This window comes from Gekko japonicus, unplaced genomic scaffold (genome assembly GCF_001447785.1).
Source record: "Gekko japonicus isolate JY-2015 unplaced genomic scaffold, Gekko_japonicus_V1.1 scaffold534, whole genome shotgun sequence".
Taxonomy (NCBI): domain Eukaryota; kingdom Metazoa; phylum Chordata; class Lepidosauria; order Squamata; family Gekkonidae; genus Gekko; species Gekko japonicus.
In genome coordinates this window covers 746,045-768,449 of record NW_015172021.1, presented here as the reverse complement: position 1 = coordinate 768,449, position 22,405 = coordinate 746,045, and the positions used below count along the sequence as shown (strand labels likewise).

General features: G+C 46.5%; 1 protein-coding gene across 1 annotated transcript in view; it reads left to right on the top strand.

Moving 5' to 3' along the window:
- The window catches only part of ACACA (acetyl-CoA carboxylase alpha), a 297,952-nt gene that overhangs the window by 187,707 nt on the left and 87,840 nt on the right, over window positions 1-22,405 (top strand). The gene's annotated exons all lie outside the window — the stretch shown is intronic.

Genomic DNA, 22,405 nt, shown 5'->3' with positions numbered 1-22,405 from the left:
TTTAAGGTGCTCCTGGACTCTTGCTCTTTTCTACTGCTACGGACAAACTAACATGGCTTGAGAATCTTGTGCATTCTCCCATGGTTTTAAAACTGGTTTGAGGGGTTCCCCCCCCCTCCAATGCTTCTTGGCAGAAGTTGGTCTAGTTTTTGGTCTGTGTAGCCAAATTGGACTGGGTTAGTAAAGGATGGGGCCTTGCCCAGCTTACTTGGTGAAGGGTGACTGGCAAAAATATGGGTCACTAGTGGGTAGAGCCATTAATTGGTTCACAGGTGGCATCATTATTGCCTTCACTAGGTTGAAAAAAAGGTTGGATGGTCAGCTTCCTTCTTTTAAAATGAATGCTTTATTAAGAATTCAACATTTTACATGTTATAGAAACAAGAAGCTCAAAGGAACATCAAATAACTCAAAAAGGATTGAGGTCCTGAACTCACCAGCTGACAGGGAGAGCCCCACTCGTTCAGATTTAGTGGCTGTATCCTGAATCACTGTGTGTAGAGGTCAAAGCTCAGTGGTGGGTAGCAGTGGGACCTTTTCTGCGTTGGCCCTAAATAAGCTGCCTACAGAGAAATTTCATTTGGTTTGTTGGCTTACTTGTTTTGACCTGTTCTCACTCAGTCTTCAGGTGGGTCACAAAATATAAAAACAATTCAGATAGCATAAGACATCCTCAGTAGACAAGACTATGACCACATGGCAAAGCACCTGCCTCTTTTTATTTTCCCTGAGAGAAATGCACGGTACATTTAAATTAGGTTTACTGGGGTTTGGCTTCAACAATCCCTCAGGGTATCAATCCAGCGTAGTCAATCCATACAGTTGAGAAGAGAAAAGGAAGAGTTGGTTTTTATACCCCGCTTTTCTCCACCCTAAGGAGTCTCAGAAGCAGCTTATAATCACCTTCCCTTCTTCTCCCCACAACAGTCACCTTGAGAGGCAGGTAGGCCTGAGAGAGTTCTGAGGGAACTGTGACTGGCCCACCATCACCCTGCAGGCTCCCTGTGGAGGAGTGGGGAATCAACACTGGTTCTCTAGATTGGAGTTCCCCACTCTTAACCACTGCATCATGCTTTACACATCTGATTTAATTTTGATTCGTTTATTCTAGTTGATTCTTCATTTTTATTTTTATTTATTAAAATATTTCTACCTCGCTTAACAAATGCTCTCCAGACGGCTTACGGTGTTTTTTTAAAAAGCAATAAATCAATACAGAACCAAGCCCGTGATAAATCTTTGGTTGACGGAGCAGGTTATGAATCTTTAAAATAAGTAATTCCGTCAATAGGCTGAATTTTAACGGTAGGTTCTCAACTAAATTCTGTCAAATGCCTGGGTAAATAGCCGCTAACGCCTGAACATCAGCTCAGTGGGAGAAGGAGTTCCACAAAGGGGGTGCCTTCATCATGTCCCCTGGTAGTGACCCAGTTGGGAAGACCCCAAGAGTGGATGTCTGGTGATGACCTTAACTACCAAACAGGTCTATATGTGTGGGATCTCCACAGTCAGTCCAATGTAGTGTAGAGCGGCCAGAGTTTCAGACTAGGAGCTGGGGTAGCCGGGCTCAAATCCCCAGTCTGCCATGGAAGCTGGCTGGGTGACCTTGGCTCATCCTAACCTACCTCACAAGGTTGTTGTGATTTGTTCAGTTACCCCGGTGTTCTCTATTCTGCACTGTGTTTTTTTTATCTCGACTGTTATTTATAGTTGTAAGGGTGCTCTGAATACGCATGGAAGAGCAAAACATAGATTGGGGGTGGCCAAACTGCAGCTCGGGAGCAGCATGCGGCTCTGTCACACAGTCTAATTAATTTAATGTTAATAAAAAGCCAATCTGCATATTTTCCAATAAAAGCGTGTGTGTAATATTTGTTCATGTCTCGCGGCTCCCAAACATCTGACGTTTATTCTGTGTGGCTCTGATGGTAAGCAAGCTTGGCCACCCCTGACATAGATGCTCCAAACAAATAAACTGACTGTTTAAAAAGTAGTTGAATTTAGCCCCAGTCTCGTTAGCATTTTTTGTGGGAATGGATTTTCCTATGTGAGGCCCACTTGTCTGTTAAGGTCATCTTTCAGAGCCCTGTTCCAAATTCGTTGGAAGCGTTAGCGTTGTCATCTGTTGCAGATTGGAGCGCTCTTGCTGGTTATCCCATGGTTATCGAACGGCCCCTGCCAAGATGTCCGTGCAAGCATTCAGGGGTCAGTGAAGTGCTTACGTCAGGGGTGGCCACACTGTAGCTCAGGATCTTTCACACAGTCTGATTTAATGTTGATAAAAAGCAAATCTGCATCTTTCCCAATAAAAACGTGTGTGTCATATTTGTTCGTGTCTTGCGGTTCTCAAACATCTGACGCTTATTCTGTGTGGCTGTTATGTAAAGCAAGTTTGGCCAACCCTGGCTTATGTGAGCATTATATTTGGTCTTGTCGGTGTGTTTTCGGCATGGGGAGTAATCGTCTTCAGGATGGTCATTGGTTCGAAACACACTCATTTTTTTTCTATCTAGCTTTTGAAAGAAATTTGGATAACTTGCTTGGGGCATTTAATTCTAAGGGATCTGTCTCTCTGTCTGGTTGAGGGTCTGGGAAACTCATGTTCGAATTCCCACGCTGCCATGGAAGCTGGCTGGATGACCTCGGGTCAGCCTAACCTACCTCACAGGGTTGTTGTGAGGATACAATGGAGGAGAGGAGAACTATGTAGACTGTTTTGGGTCCCCACTGGGTAGAAAGGCAGTGCAGAGATGAAGTAAATAAAAGTCTTCAGGTTCGCCCTGCCCTGCCCGCGTGACTACCAAAGGCTATTGTGAGGCCTGAAGAAGCATGTAAGTGGTGTGTCTGGCTTCCTGCTTTGCCAAATGACATCTGGCCTCTCCTGTGACTCAGGGGGTCAATCCATGTATTATGAAATACCTTCTAGTACATGGATTGGTGAAAGGGATTCCTCTCTCCCTGTTTTTGTAATCGTATGGGGGGAGCTGGAACATTTGCAGAGGCAGGAATGACCTTCTCTACTTCGTTAAGTAGCCCAGCACACTGACTGAGCTGCCAATTAAGTAGCCGCCAGTTCCTCAGCCATGAGTTCATTAAGACACCAGTGGTGCAAGATTGGGTTGCCAAGTCCCTCCTCATGGGGTTGCAGCAACATCGTCGGCGACGTCACTTCTGGCACACACTGGAAGTGATGTCATCTCATCACCGGTGACTTGGGATGCTCTGGTATTCGGGCAAAAAGTCTGTGGTAGATGCCTTTTTACCATAGAGTTTTTGCCAGATACCAGAGCATCCCACGTTGCCAGCAATGCGATGATGTTACTTCCAGGGCACACCAGAAGTGACGTCGCGCGGATGCTGGTAAGTCTTTCCACTGGCCAGGTGACTGCAGGCATTCCTTTTTTTTACCTTCAGCTCACTGTCTGCAGTACTAAGAAAATGGGGTCATTCAAATGTAATTCCAAACCCTGGGTTTGCTGCTACAGGAAGGAGCCCTGTGCTTGTCTGCACTCTCCTTCCTCTCCTCACATGCTTCACCTAATTAGTTGTTTCCTATTTAGTGCAAACCACAGTTTGCTGCACTGGCAAGCTACCACTTATGTCTCCTCTCTAATCCAGGACTTTTTAAGTGAGGGTTCAAAAACGGCTTGCACTTTCTGTTTGGAGGGGAAATGCAACCCATGAGTTTGCCGTTTGAGATGTAAGAGCACCTTATGGGTTTGTGCTAACTGGGAAATACCACGCTGAATTGAACACAGGAGGGGAAGAGGGAGAATGTGAACATAGGGCTGGTACTGTGTTCCACATTCAGAGGCAGTCAACCTCTGAATCCCAGCGGCAGGAGACAACATTGGGTGGACCCTGGCCTTTCTGCCCTGCTGTTGGACCTCCAGAGGAACTGGCTGGCCACTGTGTGAGGCAGGATGCTGGACTAGAGGGACCGTTGGTCTGATCCAGCGGGGCCCTTCCTAGGTTCTTAGCCTGGTGGCTCGGCATTGCTTGTGAACCAACTCAGTGCACTTTGGACACTGGAGGAGGGGAAACATTCTGTTGACGCTTATTAAGTCTGGTGGTAGCATTATTATGCCATTGTTGTGGTGTTTATGTTAACAGGTTGCCGGATTCATGCCTGAGTTTATTTAACCTTGACACCCTTCCCCCTGCCAGCCTCTGTTCCTCTGGCTAAAGCCTTCCCTTCCCCGTGCAAAGAACAAGACTGGCTGGGGCGGGCGGGGGGGGGGGGGGGAGGCTGCCTCGGAGGCCCGCATTTTGTATGTGAATGAATTGTCCTCTGGGGATGAAATGGCCCCAACCCCAAACCCATCCCACTTTAGGTTTTAAACAGGGTTGGAAGCAAGAGTCAAAGGCCAAGGCTCTTAAATCACTACGCCACCCAGGCAGCAGCTGTTTGAGATTTATGCTTGAGAGCCAGGCTTCTTGTGTGCGGAAGAGAGAAACAATTTGCCCTTGAATTACGGACAGAGAGAGGGAGAGAGGGTGGAGGGGAAACTTCACATTTATTTCCTTTCTTCGGGTGACAGTCTAATCCTGAAGGCTCACCAACACCGCAATGGCACCAAGGTCAGAGGGGGTTGGCATTATTACTCTTCTGGTACCCTACACGGGGCAGGAGAGGTGAGCTTGTCCTTTGGTGTCATTGCATAAAACTTAAAGTGTGTGTTTGTGTGTGTGTGAGAGAGAGAGAGACCTTAGCCACCCATGTTCAGGGGGCATATCTCAAGGGTGAAGCACCTGTGTTGTGGGCAGAAGATTGCAGGTTCAATCCTGGGCATCTCTGGTTAAAGGATCTTAGGCAGCAGAGCTGGGAAAGTCAATGAAGTCCAGGTTTGCATTATCCCTAGTTGTTGGCACTCGGTGTGTATTTGTGTGTGTAAGAAAATTAGCTGCTAAGAAATGGAGAGGAGATTATCTAACAGCAAGATTCTGCCTTTCCCTTCTTTTTATTTATTTATTTATTTATTTATTTTATTGATTTTTATTCCGGCCTAGGCTGTGGAAAGGGGACCATTCTAAAACCACAACAGTCATCACTTCTTTGTAGGGAGAATAAGGCATCAGTAGGCTCTGAGGTGCCTTTGGTGGCCCGGGCAAGAGCTAGGCATAGTCTCTGTTAAGGAGCCCTCCCTCTACCTTCTTCCCAGGTAGCAATGGGGGCATCTGCTGAAGACTGTGCCTGTAGGAATGTCTTGGTCCTGAGCATATGCAGTCTATGGTAATTCACTGGCTAGCTGATGAGTCCCTGATAAGTAGTTAAAAATGTTAGGCAGAGCAAGCTTTGTTTTGTCCATGTGCTCATGCAGTGTCATGGGGAAATACGTTGGCCCAGGGTGATTACAGGGAACAGGGCAAGAGAAAAAGGAAAGATTCGTTTACTGCAATGTGGCCTGCGGGTCTTAAACCTACACCAGCCTACAGCAGAACCAGCTCCTGAGCAAAGCTCCCTCTAAGCAGGGGAGTCTTGTGAGAAAAAATTCTACTTTGTGAGCTCCTGGCATTAAAGTTGTGAGCAGGCGATTTGGCTTCGGCATAAATTAGTTTGCTCTGGAGCCATCCTTCCTGAGCTAAGACAAAAATGTGTGAGCCGGAGGCTAAAAAACTGTGAGCTAGCTCACACTCAGCTTAGAGGGAACACTGCTTCTGAGCCCTAGGGCAGAACCACAGCATTCTTGTTCCTGGCTGGCGGTTCCCTGTGGAATTGCCATACAGGTCTTTCAGAGAATGCCGTCGCTGTGCTGTGCCTTCCCCTGTGTCCATGTATTTTATCCTGCAAGCCTATTGCAGTAGTATTGAAAATGCCAAGCCGCATATACATGTAGGACCGTACTGAGCCTGCCTGCATGTTTAGTTCATCGGGTGCTCCCCACCATTTGAGGTGCTGTAGGTTACTTGTGAGAAGGGCCTTCTTTGCTCCATTTCCTTGCAGGGGGACTTGGGGGCCTAAAAATTGTCCAAATCAGCATTACCGCCATTGATTATATTTTTCTTGCTCCTCTTCAAAATACATTTTTCAGTTTTTATCAGAGTGTTTGCCACTATTGTTTTGTTGTTTTGATTTCAGTGTTTTCCAAGTCCATAGTTTAATAAACTAAATGTTTCCTTGCGCGCCCATTAAAAGGGTCATCTCATTTAAAAAGAAGACCATTAAGTGTGAAAGCAAAAGACCAAAAAAAGAAAGGGGAGGGAAAGTGGGGGGGGAGGTAGGGGCGGGGAGTCATCCGTGCTAGACAAAATTGTATATGGGAGTTTCCGTCTTGGTCTTTGTGAATAAGTTGAAATAATCTGCGAAAAGGAGTGTTGCAGTGGCACAAAAGCTGCCATGCCAGGATGGCCCTGGTGTGCCCAAGCAAGGCTGCTTCTGACCCCGTAGCCCCCTCCCCCTCACCACTTTTGCCTTCCTCATGAAACATCAGCAGCTGAGTGGAGAAGCTGCAGCATCGTTCTTTTTCTCGCCTTCGCATTGAGCAAGAGAGTGTTGTGAATGCACATCTCCCACCTGCATCAAAGTATCAGCACATCAAAAGCCAGGAGGCATGAAATGCAAATGGTACTGGGCTGGCAGATGGATAGCGCATGATCGCCTGATGCCCATTGAATTTTAAAAGATGCCGGTTGTACACATGGGGAGGGAGAGGCTCTGAAATAAACACGTTATCCTGGCAATAGTGGTGTGTGTGTGTGTGTGTTTTGCCGCTCATTCCTGACAATATTTTTTCACACTTCAGTGAACATCCTCTCTCTCTCTTTCTCTCTCTCTCTCTCTCTTTTCCCACCCCCTTTCTCTCTCTCTCTCTCTCTCTTCTGTGCCTGCCTCTCTCACACGTCTCGGGTCACGTCGCTGCAGCTCTGGTGGATATAATAAGATATAAACCACGAGGTTGTTATTTGCATAGAAATAGCATAGAGCCCCCAGGCAGAAGGGGAGGGAGGGAGGGAGGGGGAAAAGGACATGGAGATTGTTTGTCTAAAATTTTAATAGGAAACTTTTGCAGAGCAGAGGAATACCACCCCCTCCCTCCATTTTTGCTTTCTTTCTTTTTTCCCTAAAAACAAACCAAAAACAACTTTTTGTCCAAATTTCTCCTGTGACCTCCCTCTTTCCTCGCTCCCTCCCCTCTTCCCCCATCAATGGTGTCTGGGATAAGAGCCATGATTTGCTATCTGTTGTACCATCAGGGTTTTGAAACATACAACTTTCAGTTTGTTCCCTTTTTTATTGAAAGTAGAAAGTGAAGAAGTTCCATGCATTAACACTAACATATCCACGCGTGCATGTGTGCATATTGAAAAACAAAATATTTTAAGGCATTGCATAATAGCTTAACGCCACTCTACTCTGTTTCGCTGCCCCACCAGGCCTTTTAGAGAATCCACTAGTTTGTTCTCGTCTCTAGCCAGCCCAATCCTTCACACTCTCAGGATTAAGTGTAGGATTTCTAGAAAAGTGATGGAATTTTTTTTAATCTATAGATATGGTTCATTTATGGGGGGTTGGGGCCTGTTCCATCCTTCATGGGTTCCCAGTCTTGGTGGTGGTAGAAAGTTCGGTCAAGTCACAGCTGATTTGTGGCAACCCCTTGTGGAGGTTTTCCAAGGCAAGAGACGTTCCGAGGCAGTTTGCCATGGCCCTGTCTCTGTGTCACAACCCTGTTATTTCTTGTAGGTCTCCCATCCAAATACTAGCCAGGGGCCAACCTTGCTTAGCTTCCGAGATCTTACATAACCAATAGAAGAAGAATTGTTAAAAAATTCACAACAAATTACTGTCTATTTTTAAAAAAATTGGATGCAGAGCATATAATTTACTTATTTCATATTCCAATAGTAATTAAAGGTCTAACCTGTCGTTCATATTCTTCCACCCAAAAATTCCAGTGTAACAATGTCATTTTCTAAATGTTGGCGCCCTCAGGTTTTGAAAGGCCTTCCTTTTGGGTGGCGTAGCATTTGAGCCCAGGTCACTGCAGGACCAGTACTGCCATTTCCTTGCTTCCTTTACCAAGAAAGAACTGCAGCTTTGTTCAGGCTTGGATGTCCACAACACAAACTAGAATCTTCTTGGGTCTGGCAACTGAGTGATCCCTGTGATCAACTATATGTCACTGCCTGCTAAACAGACCAAGGGCTTTTTGAGTTTCCCAATCTGGACATTTAGCTGCTGAGGAAAACCCCCACAATTAGTCCCTGCAGAGGAGTTTCAGGCTGTCCTAACAGGCCTTTAACTGCCTTTTATAGCATCAGGAGCCAATCAGACCAGAGAGAGTGATGGCCAATTACTGACCTAGGAAAGGTTACCACACCTCCAACCTCCTGTATAAGAAGTCCCAGCTTCTGTTAATTCTTTCTTGTGTACACTGAACATCTCCCTGATAATAGGATCTATTATTAATAATTTGTATGCTAGGCCCATTTTTTAGGCAGCAGGCCAAGATACACTATTTAATCCAGGGGTTTTAAACTCTTCTATGGTCTGCTTCTGGCCAGTTTTATCTATACTATTTTAGGCTACTCGATATGTGTGTGTTATGCTGTTTTCATGTGCTTGCTTGTTTTTAATGGCTTTGTCTTTGTTTGGTTTTTTCAGCGTCTTGTTTTCTTGTTTTAGTTGTAATCCACCTCAAGTAGGTCTCTGGAGAGGCATATACGTTTTTTCAGGTAAATAAATCTGAAATGTTAGTGTGCTCAAGGCTAGAAATGAGGAGAATTAATGCAGAATTGCAAAAACAAAGTGTAATGTGAGTTAAGATCTAATTTCTCAAATACTGTTATCTTTAAAAAACAAAACAAGTGCCAGTTGCCTTGTCTGTTTCCCTGTAGGGTTTTGCATTCATTGATTAGGTCTCTGGAAGGGCAGATTTACTTCTTACTGGGTGATTTGAGTGGAGCAGTTCCTGTACCTCCCCCCTTAAATATTTCCATAAAGTTGAGACCAAATTTGGAATCTCCTCCCCGTGGCTGTGGTCCTTTTGCAAGAGTTCTCCAGGTACCTTCCCTGCTTCGAACCCGTGGTCTGTGCGAAGCCGGAGTCGAGTGGGGCTCGTTGTCTGCTCCAGCTGTCTCTTGTCACAGCAAATGAGATCAAAGCCATCACATGGGAGCAATCAGGCGAGTGGGAACAGCGAGTGCCATCCCCACCATTTAAAGGAGCATTATAATTATTAATGCGCAATATGAATCTTTCTGGAGTGGCACAGGAAGACTATTAGGAGGGATCCGAACGGGCACAGAGCCTTTGAGAATGCTAATCAGACTGGAAGGGGACGAAGGAATGTCAGAAGGAAACTGACACTCTGCCAGAATGACATTCGCTGAAGGGGCTGTAGCGATGCTTATCAAGGTTATGGGAAACCCGTGGGGATGAGTCCGACGTCAGTGGTTGGCATGGTTGGGTATCTGCCCAGGGGCAATGTGCCTACAGGGAGCCGGTTACTGATCCGAACCCCTTGGACCAGCCCATGGTGCCAGACCTGTGGCTGCTGGGTGGGCCGTGGATGAGTGCAGATCTGTTTATCTTTCCACATTTTAAAATTTCCACCCAGCTTTTTGGCCAGAAGCCCCTCCAGTGGCAAACAATAAGAAGAGCTGTTGTATAAAACACTACAGGCTAAAATCCAAATCCAAACCAAATCAGCTTCAGTAAAGCAGCTCATAAAAAGCTACGGGAAGAGTGACTAGGATCTGGGAGAGCCACTTTGGACCAATCACTCTTAGTCTGACCTACCTCAAAGGGTTGTTGAGTGTATAAAACTGAGTGTATAAAACGGAACAGAGTTGTAAGCCATTGTGGAGAAAAACTGTGTAGCAATACCTAAATCATTGACCGTGCCTAAAGACTGCGAGAGGGAGCTGTTTGCAAAAGGTGGTTTCCAGAGGGGGTGGAGAAAAGACGAAACTGGGAGCCGAGACAACACCAGCGGGTTCGGGAAGGAAGGTTCTCCAAGTCTGAGCCGCTTTGTGTGGATGGCAGGGTGTGAGAGGCAAGGAAGTTCCAGGGGTGGTGGTGGAATCCGAGCAGGCCTTAGGACTCAGTGGAAATGGTCAGGAAGTGGTGACGGGATGGAAGCCCTGCTGAACAGAAGAGGTGAGGCTGGAGCGGGAAGTTGCGGAGAAATGCAGCATAGAAGGGGCAGAAGGAGGGCACTGTTCCCAACTCTGGGTTGGCAGATTCCTAGAGATTTGAGGGTAGGGTTTGGGGAGGAAAGAGACCTCAGTAGGGTATAATGTCCACCTTCCAAAGCAGCCATTTTCTCCAGGGAAACTGATCTCTGTCATCTGGAGATCAGAGGTGAATGGTGATTCCAAGAGCTATCCAGGCCCTACCTGCAGGTTGGCAACCCAGACGGTGAGTGTTGCTGATCAGGATGGCTGAAAATGAGCTGAGCCACAAAGTCTTTTGTGTTGGAGCAGAGGACCTCAAGTGGGGGAGGATGAGGATGATGATGATGAGGCTATAAACCCATTCTGAACAGTCTTCTCACTTCCTTTTGGGAGGAATCCCTTGCTCTTTCAAAGACAGGTGCTCATCCAGGGAGTTTTGTTCCCCTGGAGCAGCCCGAGAGCAAATGGTTGTGATGCCTTAGGAAGCGTCATGGGGTCAAAGCTGCATTTCTTGGGGAATGAAGTGGCAGGAATTTCCTTCCAGCCACCTCTTCCTATTTCCTTTGCGAAGGGCTGCTAGGAGTAACCCAGCCGAACGTCATTTGAGCAGTCTGGAGTGCCAGATCATTGGTTTTATGCTCACAATTCAATATAGAAAGGATGGATTCTTTGGATTGAATGTGTATGAGAATGTTTTCCTCCTGGTTTAATTTGAGTGGTTACTTCTGTACATTGCTCCCCTTGGAAGCAATTTGCATGCTAGATGTGGTGTTACTAATCCCCCTTTATCTTTGTTTAGAGAGACTCCCCCCCCCCCCCAAGTTTCGTATTCATGGGGGAATTATTTTCTGAGATGTATGTGGATCCAGTTTTTTTGGGTAAAATACCTTCAGTCTTCGACTGAAGTCCTGTGTGCTGATAGCTTCCATTTGCACGTGGAGCTCTCACCTGCTGGTGTAGGTGTTGCCTGCTTGAACAAGGTTCCCCTTGCCGTTTCCTGGTGGGAAGGGATGGGATCCCTCCATCACTTTGTCAAACCACTTAAGAAAAACTCATCCGGCTGGTGTTGACAAGGGCAGGCCACTCGGTCTGTCGGGCAGAAATTGAGCTGTTTTGCTTCCAGTCTGATACGCAAGGCAAATGCCCTTTGCCGCTTTACAGATATGCCCCCTTATATCCTGTTATAAGGCACCGGAGGTTTTAAACTGGAGGCACTCGGAACGAGGCGCTAGTTACTTTATTTTTGGCGCTATTGGGCCACCTTACCAGCTGGCCCATTCTGTGATGCACTTGTTTGTTTGTTTATTCGATTTTTATCCCACCCTCCCTGCCAAGGCAGGGTGCCACCAAGACAGCAGGCCACGGGAGGTATTGCAGCCTCTGTGATAGCAGTTCTGAAGTGACACAAGGATGACAATAAGTTTTTACCTGGCCCTAAATGGCCTCAGGCTGTGGCCTGGCTTCTTAACTCAAGCAATTTGGCTCCTGCCACCAGGTGTCCAGGCTCAGCAGTGCTAGAACAAAGGGCCATCCAAGTCAAGATCACCTGATCCCATTTAAGAAGAGCCACTGTGGTTGTCATGCACAGAGTGTTAAGGGAGACCTGGGTTCAAATGCCTACATCTGTTGTCCTTGGCAAGTTGTCTCTCTCAGCCTAATTTAAAAAAAAAAAAATAGTTTTCAGTAGATATGCAAGGTATTGGAAGAAAATATTCACATGAACGTTCATAAAAAGACCAAATGTGTTTTGAATGAACGATCTTCAGTCGTGATCTCTAACATACATAGACACTAGTGCACATGTATGTAGAATGGATGCAAGCGCTATATCGGTATCCACTGAAGAGCGCCCTTTTGACCATTTTTACAGGCCTTTTTGGAAACCATAACATACTATTTCCACTGTGTATCGACGAGAACAAGGAAATTGCAGATTCCTTAAGATGCTCATACCTACTGATTCCAGTGGAAGAAATGTGTTAGTGAAAGGCAAATGCGAATACCCATTTGAAACAAAAGCATTAGGATTAATAGCAGAAAAACTGCTCCACTAGCACTTCAGTTTCTTGTATATATCTTAAATGCCAAAAATCCTAACAGGTCCACATCCCAAATAAATACAGCTGCTCTAACTTGCCATAGTCTCCGAAGGAGCTCAGTGTTCAATCTTTTCCAGTTTTGTGTTAGGGGTCTTGGTTGTAGACTTATTTCTCCGTTTTTTGGGTTGTATCTCTCTCAGCCTTAGCCATCTCTGCAGGTTGCTGGCGAGGATAACAGAACAGTGCCTGGAGTCCCTAGAGGAAGGCAGAGTAGAAATGTGAATGTTAATAGGCTAGCACAATTAATTAATTAATGAGCCAGCAAGCTGTAGTGGTTAGATTGTCAGATTAGGACTTGGGTTCAAACACCTTCTCTGCCTTTGGTTAATCACATACACTTAGCCTGACCTGCCTCACAGGGTTGTTGTGAGGGTTACATGGAGGAGAGGATGTGAGCTGCTTTGGGTCCACCGTTGGGGAGAAAGGCAGGTATAAACAAAGTAAATAACTAAGCATGTGAGCCAGTCTGGTGTAGTAGTTAAGTGTATGGACTCTAATCTGAGAGAGCTGGGTTTGATTCCCCACTCCTCCACTCGCAGCTGCTGGGGATGACCTTGGGCAAGCCATAGTTCTGTCAGAGCTGTTCCTGAAAGAGCAGTTTCTGTCGGAGCTCTCTCAGCCCCACCCACCTCACAGGGTGTCTGTTGTGGGGAGGGGAAGGGAAAGGAGTTTGTAAGCCGCTCTGAGACTCCAAGTGAAGGGCGGGGCATAAATCCAATCTCTTCCTCTTTTTCCTTATTATGTATCTCTCTTTCATTAATTATATTTACACATATGAGTTAAAACAGTACTGCTGAAGCAGAATATAAACTTTCTTTGTTTCTGGATGATGTGCCCACCTGTTGCATCTTGGAATGAGAGATGGGAAGTGCTTCTTCTGAGGTGGTGCTTGCCATCCTCATTTGTTGTATGTATTTATTAATTCATTTTGGTATTTATACTCTGCTTTACAACATTCTCCCTTATGCCATTTAATTCTCAGAGCAACAACCCTGTGAAGTAGTTTAGGATGGGAGCGGCCGAAGGTCCCCCCAGGGGGCTTCCATTGCAGAAGAGGGATTCAAACTCGGGTCTCCCATATTTATTTATTTATTTTCACATTTATATCCTGCCCATCCCGTAAACGGGCTCAGGGCGGGTCACAACATTTTGATAAATACAATAAAATTTAGAACACATTAAGACATATAAAATCTATGGTCATGCTTGCTGTAGGGAGAATCCAGCCGACTAATGTAACTAGGTATGGCCGGTTATCAGTGGGTGGGAGACCGCAACCTTGGGGGGGGGGCATGTGTGGACGCCCCCTGCCTCAGCCAAAGGCCTGGCGGAACAGCCCCATCTTTCAGACCCTGCAGAATTGAATAAGATCCCGCAGGGCCCTGATCTCAATAGGGAGCATGTTCCACCAGGTGGGGGCCAAGGCGGAAAAGGCCCTGGCCCTGGTCGAGGCTAGGCGGACGTCCTTTGGGCCTGGGATCACCAGGAGATGTTGACTCTCAGAGCGTAATGCTCTTCAAGGCGTATGTGGGAAGAGGCGGTCCCTTAGGTAGGTTGGTCCCAGGCCGTATAAGGCTTTGAAGGTGATTACCAACACCTTGAAGTGGATCCAGTACTCAACTGGCAGCCAATGCAGCTGATAGAGCACATGACGAATGTGAGCCTGCACAGGCGTTGATGTCAGTAGGTGCGCTGCCACATTTTGTACCAGCTGTAATTTCCAGATTGGCTTCAAGGGTAAGCCTGCATAGAGTGAATTGCAGTAATCAGGCCTGGAAGTGACCATTGCATGGGTCACCGTAGCTAAGTCCTGGGGGGAGAGATAGGGCTTCAGTAGCCCAATCTGCTTAAGATGGAAAAATGCAGATCTGGATAAGGAGGTATCCAGTGTTACCCCCAGGCTCTTCACCGACTGGGCCGGCGCCAGAGGTGTCCCTTCCAGTGTGGGAAGCCTGGTGCCCACTTCCAAACCCCCACGACTCAGGTACAGGGCCTCCGTCTTCGATGGATTTAACTTCAGTCGACTCTGCTGCAACCATCCAGCCACAGCGTCCAAAGCCTCAGCCAGATTTCCAGGAACGGAAGACGGATGACCGTCCATTAACAGATAAAGCTGAGTGTCATCAGTATACTGATGGCAGCCCAGCCCATAACTCCGGACTAACTGGGCGAGGGGGCGCATACAGATGTTAAATAGCATTGGTGAGAGGATCGCCCCCTGCGGCACTCCACATTCTCCACACTCTAACAACACTCTAACTATCTCAGTCCAACACTCTACTACACCATGCTGGCTTGAATGAAAAATAATGATTCAAAAACTGCCTGATTTAATTGGGGACATCTCTGTAGCCTCGCGCTTAATAATTAATTGAATAAATTTGCTGCTGCTGTCATAAGTAATATTATTATTAATAACACAACAATATAGAAAAGGAAAAACAGACGAGAAGGAATAGCAGTGCTTGTGTGGGGGAAATGTAAAGATTTTTTCCAGAACAACCAAGAACCCAGTTGAAATGGTATCAAGAAAGTTAGCCTAGACACTGCTTGGAAAGAATCCAGCAGTACCATTTTCCTCTGGATTTGCAGGCTCTGGGCATCCCCAGGAACTGGCAGGCATTTCACTGGGCATTTCCCTGTCCCCCCCCCCAATCACTCACTGTAGGAAAAGAGAGAGTTTCCGAATAGCCCTTCAAATATATCATGCAATAGTGTACCATGAATTTCTTGTGAACCACAGTGGTGAAGCAGTTTTATTTATTTCCGCGACTTTAAATCAATACAAAGTAGACCTCTCCGTTCTGAGCTGGGGAGAGAAGTGGAGGGGGAAAAATGAGTCCATTGTACTCTTAAAACTTTGGGGAAAGGAGATGACAGCTATATAATTCCATTTACCAGGCGCTTGGGGTTTTAATGTGGAGGTGACGGGAACTCTTTGTGCGTTTAGTGCCCCGTATCTTCTAAATAAAAGATCTGCAGACCTGATAGTGGAGGTATAGCGCCAGCTTTAATAATCTCTAAGCATTAGACTGAGCCAATACGTTCCCCAGTCAGAAAGGTCCCCAACTGAAGGCTCGTAAATTAAAAAGTGGAGGAACATGGCTCCCGTGCTCCTCGATTAGGAATGCAAAGGCTGCAGTCTGTTTCCGAAAGGAAGTCCACTGGCGACAGTGGCGGCGCTGGGCAGGTGCTTGGGAGACCAGGAAGGCAGCGCTAGAGGGAAGGGGGCCCTCGACTTAATCCTGGGTGGTGCTCAGGGTCTAGAGTGAGGTATTGTGGAACTGCTCAGGAACAGCAACCTCTGTTATAGCCATATTAACATGTGTGGGAGTGGAAAGCTGCCCATGAATCCAAGTGAGTCATGTTTTAATTCAAAAGGGGAAACTTCTCACAAATGAGATTATAAAATAAGAAAAATGGAGAAGGAAGCTGTAGAGTCGGGGGGGGGGGTTGGGGCCAGAGCTCTTCAGAATGCTTGGTGGGGGTTTATTAAAGCAACGACAACATGATAATGCCAGCTCAGGGGGAATATATATACATACACACACACACACCAGGCGCAGAGGATGCCAGTGTGGTTATTGAGCCAAGTCCAGTAGGAAGCCAGCCAAGAGAGGAGATGACGCAGGTTAAAGGAAGGAAGGCGAGGAGAAATGCAGAGAAGCTAAACAAATTATTTGCATTGGTCTGCAGAGTAGAAGATGCTGGACACAAGTGTGGTGCTTTCTTTGGAAAGAGCATTTGAAGATCCAAGTCAAACAGAGAGAAGAGATGAAGTTGTAGGTTTAATTGATGGATTAATCAGACTGGTTTTGTATGTTGTACAAATGAGAGTTCTTAAAGGATGCAATGTTGATGCTGTTGATTTTCCAACAAAAAATAGGCAACCTGTCATTAAAATTGGCCTGTTACCTAGAAGAAGGTAGCCAGCGCAGCATTCGTTTTAGAAAAAGGGATGGAGGGTCAGGGAAGAGCCAAAAATCTATCGCTTGTTAGCCTCTTCATGGTAGATCAGTGGAAAGTGTTTCTATAGGTAGAACCGTTAAATGCAGGAGGAAGAGGAGAAGTCTTGCTGAGGAAGTCAGCATGGCTTGTGGGAAAGAGGAATCCTGCTTCCTCAGCATTTTAGAATACTTCTGGGACAGTAGGCACCAAAGGCTCCTCAGTAAGGTGGAGGTCTTTCACAGCACCTACTGCCTGATCCTTAAATTGACATGCTAGGAATTGAACCTCAGTGACTACCACTGAATCACGGCCCCATGGAAAAACTGCAACAACCTGGAAAAGTGCACAGAACGGCAACTGAAATGGCCAAGGGATGGGGAACAGCAGGAGATTCGGGAGAAACAAAACAATCCGTTCTTTTGTACAGCACATAAGCAAAGTATGGAATTTGTTGCCCAAGATGTGGTGACCATCACTGCCTTTAGACAGTTTTAAATGAGGGATGTGACAAATTTATACAGGGTAGGCCCATCCATGGCAGAGGCGCTCTGTGTTCAGAGGCAGTATGCCTTTGAATACCCATTTTTAGGGGCAGAAATGATGGAAGCTGGCTATTTATCGATGGAATAAAATATTCCACCTTTCCTCATAGCGCAAGGTGGCTTACAAATCATAATTAAAGCATCACAATTTAAAGCCAGTAAAATGAAACCCCAAGTGGGGCAGTTAATGGGGCAGTTTGTACCCCACTAAAAGTCCTGGCAAATAAAATAGCCTTGTGGCGCCCCCTAAAGATTCCCAGTGTCAATGCCCCCCCTCATCCCAGGACTTGTCCCATGGGGGGGGGGCACACCTGGGAAAGCACGTGCTCCGGCTGGTGTCAACCAGGCTGCCTAGTGGAGGAACAGCCAGTAAGTGGCAGCCGGAGGACCGTGGCTGGTTCATGGGGATATCAGGGGGGAGACACTCCTTTAGACACGTGGGTCCGAAGTCACAAAGGGCTAGCGAACAATTTGGCTGTTTTAAGGTGGGTGAGTTACGTTTCTGTTGGCTGGCGATAATCAGGCTGCCATATTCTGAATGGGCTGAAGTTTCCTGGTTGTCTTCAAGGGTAGCCCAAGGTAGAGCGCATTACAGTAGTCCATTCTTTACAAAAGCATAGGTCAGCATGCTTTTAGGTTTTGTTTGGGGCATTCGGTTTGTTCACTGGTGGAGCCGATAGACCGTAGTATCTTTTTGTAACCGTGAGAAAGACCAGACCCCTCCAAAAGTGTGGCTCCCAGTTGTTTAAAGGAACAAGTTCCATTTGTTTTAGACGAGGAAGCTGCCTTTGTCCTTTGAGTTGCATAACAGAAGACGCTACAACAATAGCAGTAATGCAAAAGCTCTATAATGCAACAATACAAATATTAAAGAATAACAATAATAAAGTCACTATGAATGTGGTACGATCCAGAAAGTACAAATTCCATGGGAAGTCTTCAAAATACATGTAGATAAGTCATAAATGGAATGAAGGATCTGGATATTACTGGTGCCTATCAGAGTTGTGGAAGTGAGTTCCTACTAAACAATTGAACCGGTTACCCATCAGTGAAAAGGTTTTTTTGGAAACTGCTTTTGTGAAGCAGATGTTATTTACCTTATGCAGAAACAGTATTAGTCACTGCTGAGGAAGTTCAACGAAACAAAGTTTATAATATCTGTCTGGTGCTTTGTGCTTTGCTGTGTATCCCCTATTGTATTTTTGTGTTTGAGTTGCCAACATTCCACTATCTAATAACTTCTAATGGGTGTACTATAGCAGGCTTTTTGGAGCTGTATGAGGCTCAGTTGTAGATGAATAGCACTGGCACTTTTTAAAATCTCCCCCCCCCCCCAAATCCATCTTTATTTTCTGGTTTTCCTCTTAGGATGGGAGCGAACAGGGCAGAATTGGGAGGCAGGCGGGGTGCTTGGGAAAGGGGACCAACCATGCAATTTTCCAGCACAGCTGGTGATCCTCAATGCTGGCCACTGGCATGGGTGTGGTCTCACCAGCGCCTCCATCTTTGTGCCACCCTGTGCAGAACCAGAGTGGCAGTCATGTATGTGGCAAAGATGTTTTGGTTGGCAAGCTGCAATTATGCATGCCTAGAGAAACTGACCCTGACCTGGACAGCCCAGGCTAGCCCGATCTCCTCTGATCTCGATAGCTAAGCAGGGTTGGCCTGGCTAGTATTTGGATGGGCAACCTCCAATGAATACCAGGGTCGTGACACAGAGGCAGGCCATGGCAAGCCGCCTCGGAACAACTCTTGCCTTGGAAAACCCCACAGAGTCTCCGTAAGTCAGATGTGACTTGACCAGCAGTTTCCACCACCACCACCACCACAATGGGTAACTGAGCACTGACCTGGGTGGCCCAGGCTAGTCTCGTCAGATCTCAGAAGCTAAGCAGGGACAGCCCCATCGAGTACTTGGATGGGAGACCACCGAGGAAGTCCAGGGTCACTACGCAGAGGCAGGCAACGGCAAACTGCCTCTAAATGTCTCTTGCCTTGAAATCCCAACAGGGTTGCCATAAGTCACTGCGACTTGGCAGCAATGCTCCCTCTAAGCTGTGGAGTCTTGTGAGCAAAAGTTCTACTTTGTGAGCTCCTGACATTAAAGTTGTGAGCGAGTGATTTGGCTACTCCATAAATTAGTTTGCTCTGGAGCCATCCTTCCTGAGCTGAGAGAAAAATGTGTGAACTGGAGGCTAAAAAACTGTGAGCTAGCTCACACTAACTCAGCTTAGAGGGAACACTACTTGGCAATACTTTTCACCACCATAGAGTAACTGGAAAAGGAAAGCAAGGAGAAACTGAAAATTGGGGGGGGGGGAGGAGAAGGCACAGTTCCAAATTCGAGCTGTCGATCACCCCACCCACAGGCATTTCCTGCTTTCCAGGACCATGAGGCCAGAGCGAGGACATTTATAGTCTTGTGGGAGCAATTGGAGGAGGAGGAGGAGGAGAGGAGATTGGATTTGTACCCTGGCCTTTACTACCCGAAGGAGTCTCAGAGAGGTTTACAATCTCCTTTCCCTTCCCCTCCCCACAACAGACACCCTGTGAGGTAGGTGGGGCTGAGAGCTCTCCCGAGAACTACCCTTGAGAAAACAGCTCTGAAAGAACTTATGACTGACCCAAGGTCACACCAGCTGCTCCATGTGGAGGAGTGGGGAATCAAACCCAGTTCTCCCAGATTGGAGTCCGTGCTCCCAACAACTACACCAAACTGGCTCTCTTTTTTCATGTTACAAGGAAAGTCACATATATGTCTGTTGCTGGCAGTCATAACAATTAACTTTGGTTCTATACAGACTGTTGATTTACACTTCTGGCCCGACCCAGCAAACCCTTATGATTAGCTCCAGTAAAGCCCATGGGGCTGTTCCATAAGACAAGGAAAGAGGACTCAAGACTCAGGACTCAAGTCAGCAGGGTCGGGCACTACTTGGGGCTCTATTTGACCATGGGGATACCAGGCCAGGTTGGTGAGCCTGGTGGCAGATCTCATAAATGACACCACCAGGTGTGTTTGCAATTTGCACACCCTCCATTCAGTTGAAAAACTGGAAGTGGAATGAATCCTGAAAAGCAAGCGACTATGTGCAGATTAGCCCTGCAGAGATAAATTGTAGCCCGCAGGCTAAAAGGCTGAGCTGTGATCCCTAGACTGATTGTGGGGTCACTGAGGTCACCTTAGACAATCCCTTTGTTTCAGCCTCCCTGCCTAGATTATGGGATAATACCAGTTTACCTTATAAGAGACGTAGGACATGAAATATTTAAATCTATAGGTAAACACTAAATGCCTGTGTGGTGTAGCGGCTAGAGATTTGGATTAAGATCTGGGAGAACCAGGTTCGAATCCCCACTTGTGCCATGGAAACACGCACGGGTGACCTTGGGCCATTTGCACACTCTCAGCCTAACCTACCTTGCAGGGTTGTTGTGAGGATAAAATGAAGACGAGGGGAATGATGTAAGCTGATTTGGGTCCTCTCTGGGGAGAAAGGGGGGGGGTTAAGTGGAGTAAATACATGTTACAAGTGTGGTTGTCCATTGTAGATATTCAGGGCGCCATTTCAGGCCTGCGTGATGGGCGGTTGGCCCTGATGTCATTCGCAAGTTATCGGGAGGAGTGGGAGTTACACTGGACTGGAACATAAAGAAGCACGGCCTTTGAGGGTGGGTGGGGAGGAAAGGCCAGGATTATCGCCACCATCCTGCAGTGGGTTCTGGTGTTGGCGGATACAAGCCAGAGCCTCTGCCATGACTTAGCGGAAGACAGTGCAGATGGCTTAAGTTTAACTGCTGCTGCCAGGCAGAGAAATGGTCTAATATACGCAGCCCGCTCTCGTCCTTTACATCTCGGTTCGGAGATAAAGATAAATAGGCAGCTCCCCCTCCCCTCCCCACACATCAAGGCACTTTGAGTGAAGCGGGGAGAGCAGTTGTGTAAATGAAATGGCCGCATGATGCCGGGCCTCAGCCATATTTACTTGTCAGCGTCTCTGACAGTGGAGGCTCTGCGGATCCTGCGTGCATTTAAAGGCCAACCGATGAATGTTGGTTCGCCTGGTTTAGACGGAGGCAGAGGATAAAAGAGACGGAGGGGATTTTAAAAGCATCATTGCTGCTTGTGGCAGATCGGCAGATAGACTCCCCTTCCTCCTCCCGTCAGACAGGTTTTGTTGGCTTTTGTAGTGTTTAAAAACAACAATGCTGAACCTAAATGACTGAAAGCAACAGCAAGATAAGGAACAAGAGTGTGGTGTGAGGGTTGGAGCTCCCTGCATCACTGACCTACTTCATGTAGAAGAAGGGCGAATGACATTTGCATGACCACTGAAACCTGTCGTCTTACCACTTATTCAGGCCTGTCTCCCATCCTGGCTTTGAAGATTGACAGGTGCTGTCGACATGTATTCAAGCCTATCTTTTAATTCCCCACCAAAAAATTAAATTTAAGAGTTTCTGGATGGACTCCATCCACAGAGCCAAAAGTTGCATGCATTCTGCTCTAGGGTTGCCAGCCTTCAGGCGGGAGATCTCCCAAATTACAACTGATTTCCAAACTACAGTGATCAGTTTCTGCTGAAGAAGTGGCTGTTTTGGAGGGTGGACGGTGTCTGTCCTTTCCCCAGCTCCACCCCCAAGTCTACAGGAATTTCCCTGCCCAGATTTGACAGTCCTTTTCTGCTCTGATGTGGAATTTTAGAAGGTACCTCACCCCATCCATGTGGGGTAAATCAGGTGGGCCTTTGGTTCAGTGTTTGCCTTATACTGTAGGTAGGAGCTGGTCGGGCCCAGTTAGATGCATCACCTCCCTATTCTCTAAGCCCCAGTTATTTTTCACATGGTAAAGTTGCAGCAATGTAGTTTGTAAACATAATTTTCCTGGAGCAAAGGACTTCCGCTCTACCTTTTCAAGTGTGCCCCATGAAGAGCCTTACGCTTGGGAAGTAAGAACCTCCTGGTGGTCCCCAGCCCAAGAGAGATCTGGCGGTCCTCAACCAGGGCCAGGGCTTTTTCGGCCCTGGCCCCCGCCTGGTGGAACTCTCTGCCGGAGACCACCCGTACCCTGCAGGATTTCTTACCTTTCCACAGGGCATATAAGGCAGAGATGTTCCACCAGGCATTCGGTTGAGGACAGTGATGGTGCAGTATGTGGTCTGGCACCCTCCATTCACCACAGCACCTAGAGATGTAAAATTTCTGGACGTTTTGAAGCTCAGGGAAAAACCCTGGTTTTTTTCCGGAAAAAAACGGAAATTTTCAGAAAAATTGAATGTTAGCACTTCTTTTTTCTTTTCCAGATTGAAAGTCATTCTGTTACTTTAGGAACATGAAATATGACTATGGGCATTTTTACTTGGCATGAAATTATCACAACTAGCATATTAAAAATATAGTGTATCCAAACAATTATTACAAACAGAATACCCACCCACATGCAAAAACAAAACTGAAACCTTTTTATTTTCTTGTGACAATAGCACCTCCTGAAGGAAGAAATGCATCTTGTTCTTGCATTAGAGAGTTCAGTTTGTAACCTAGGATTTGCTTGTCCTCAGTGCACAGAAATTAGATCAATCTGATACCATACATATTTTTTAGAAATGATTTGGAAAACATTTGAACACCTTGTCTTAAAATATTTTATTCATCATGTTAAAATAAAACGTTCCATAATCAATTTTTTCTTCCTTT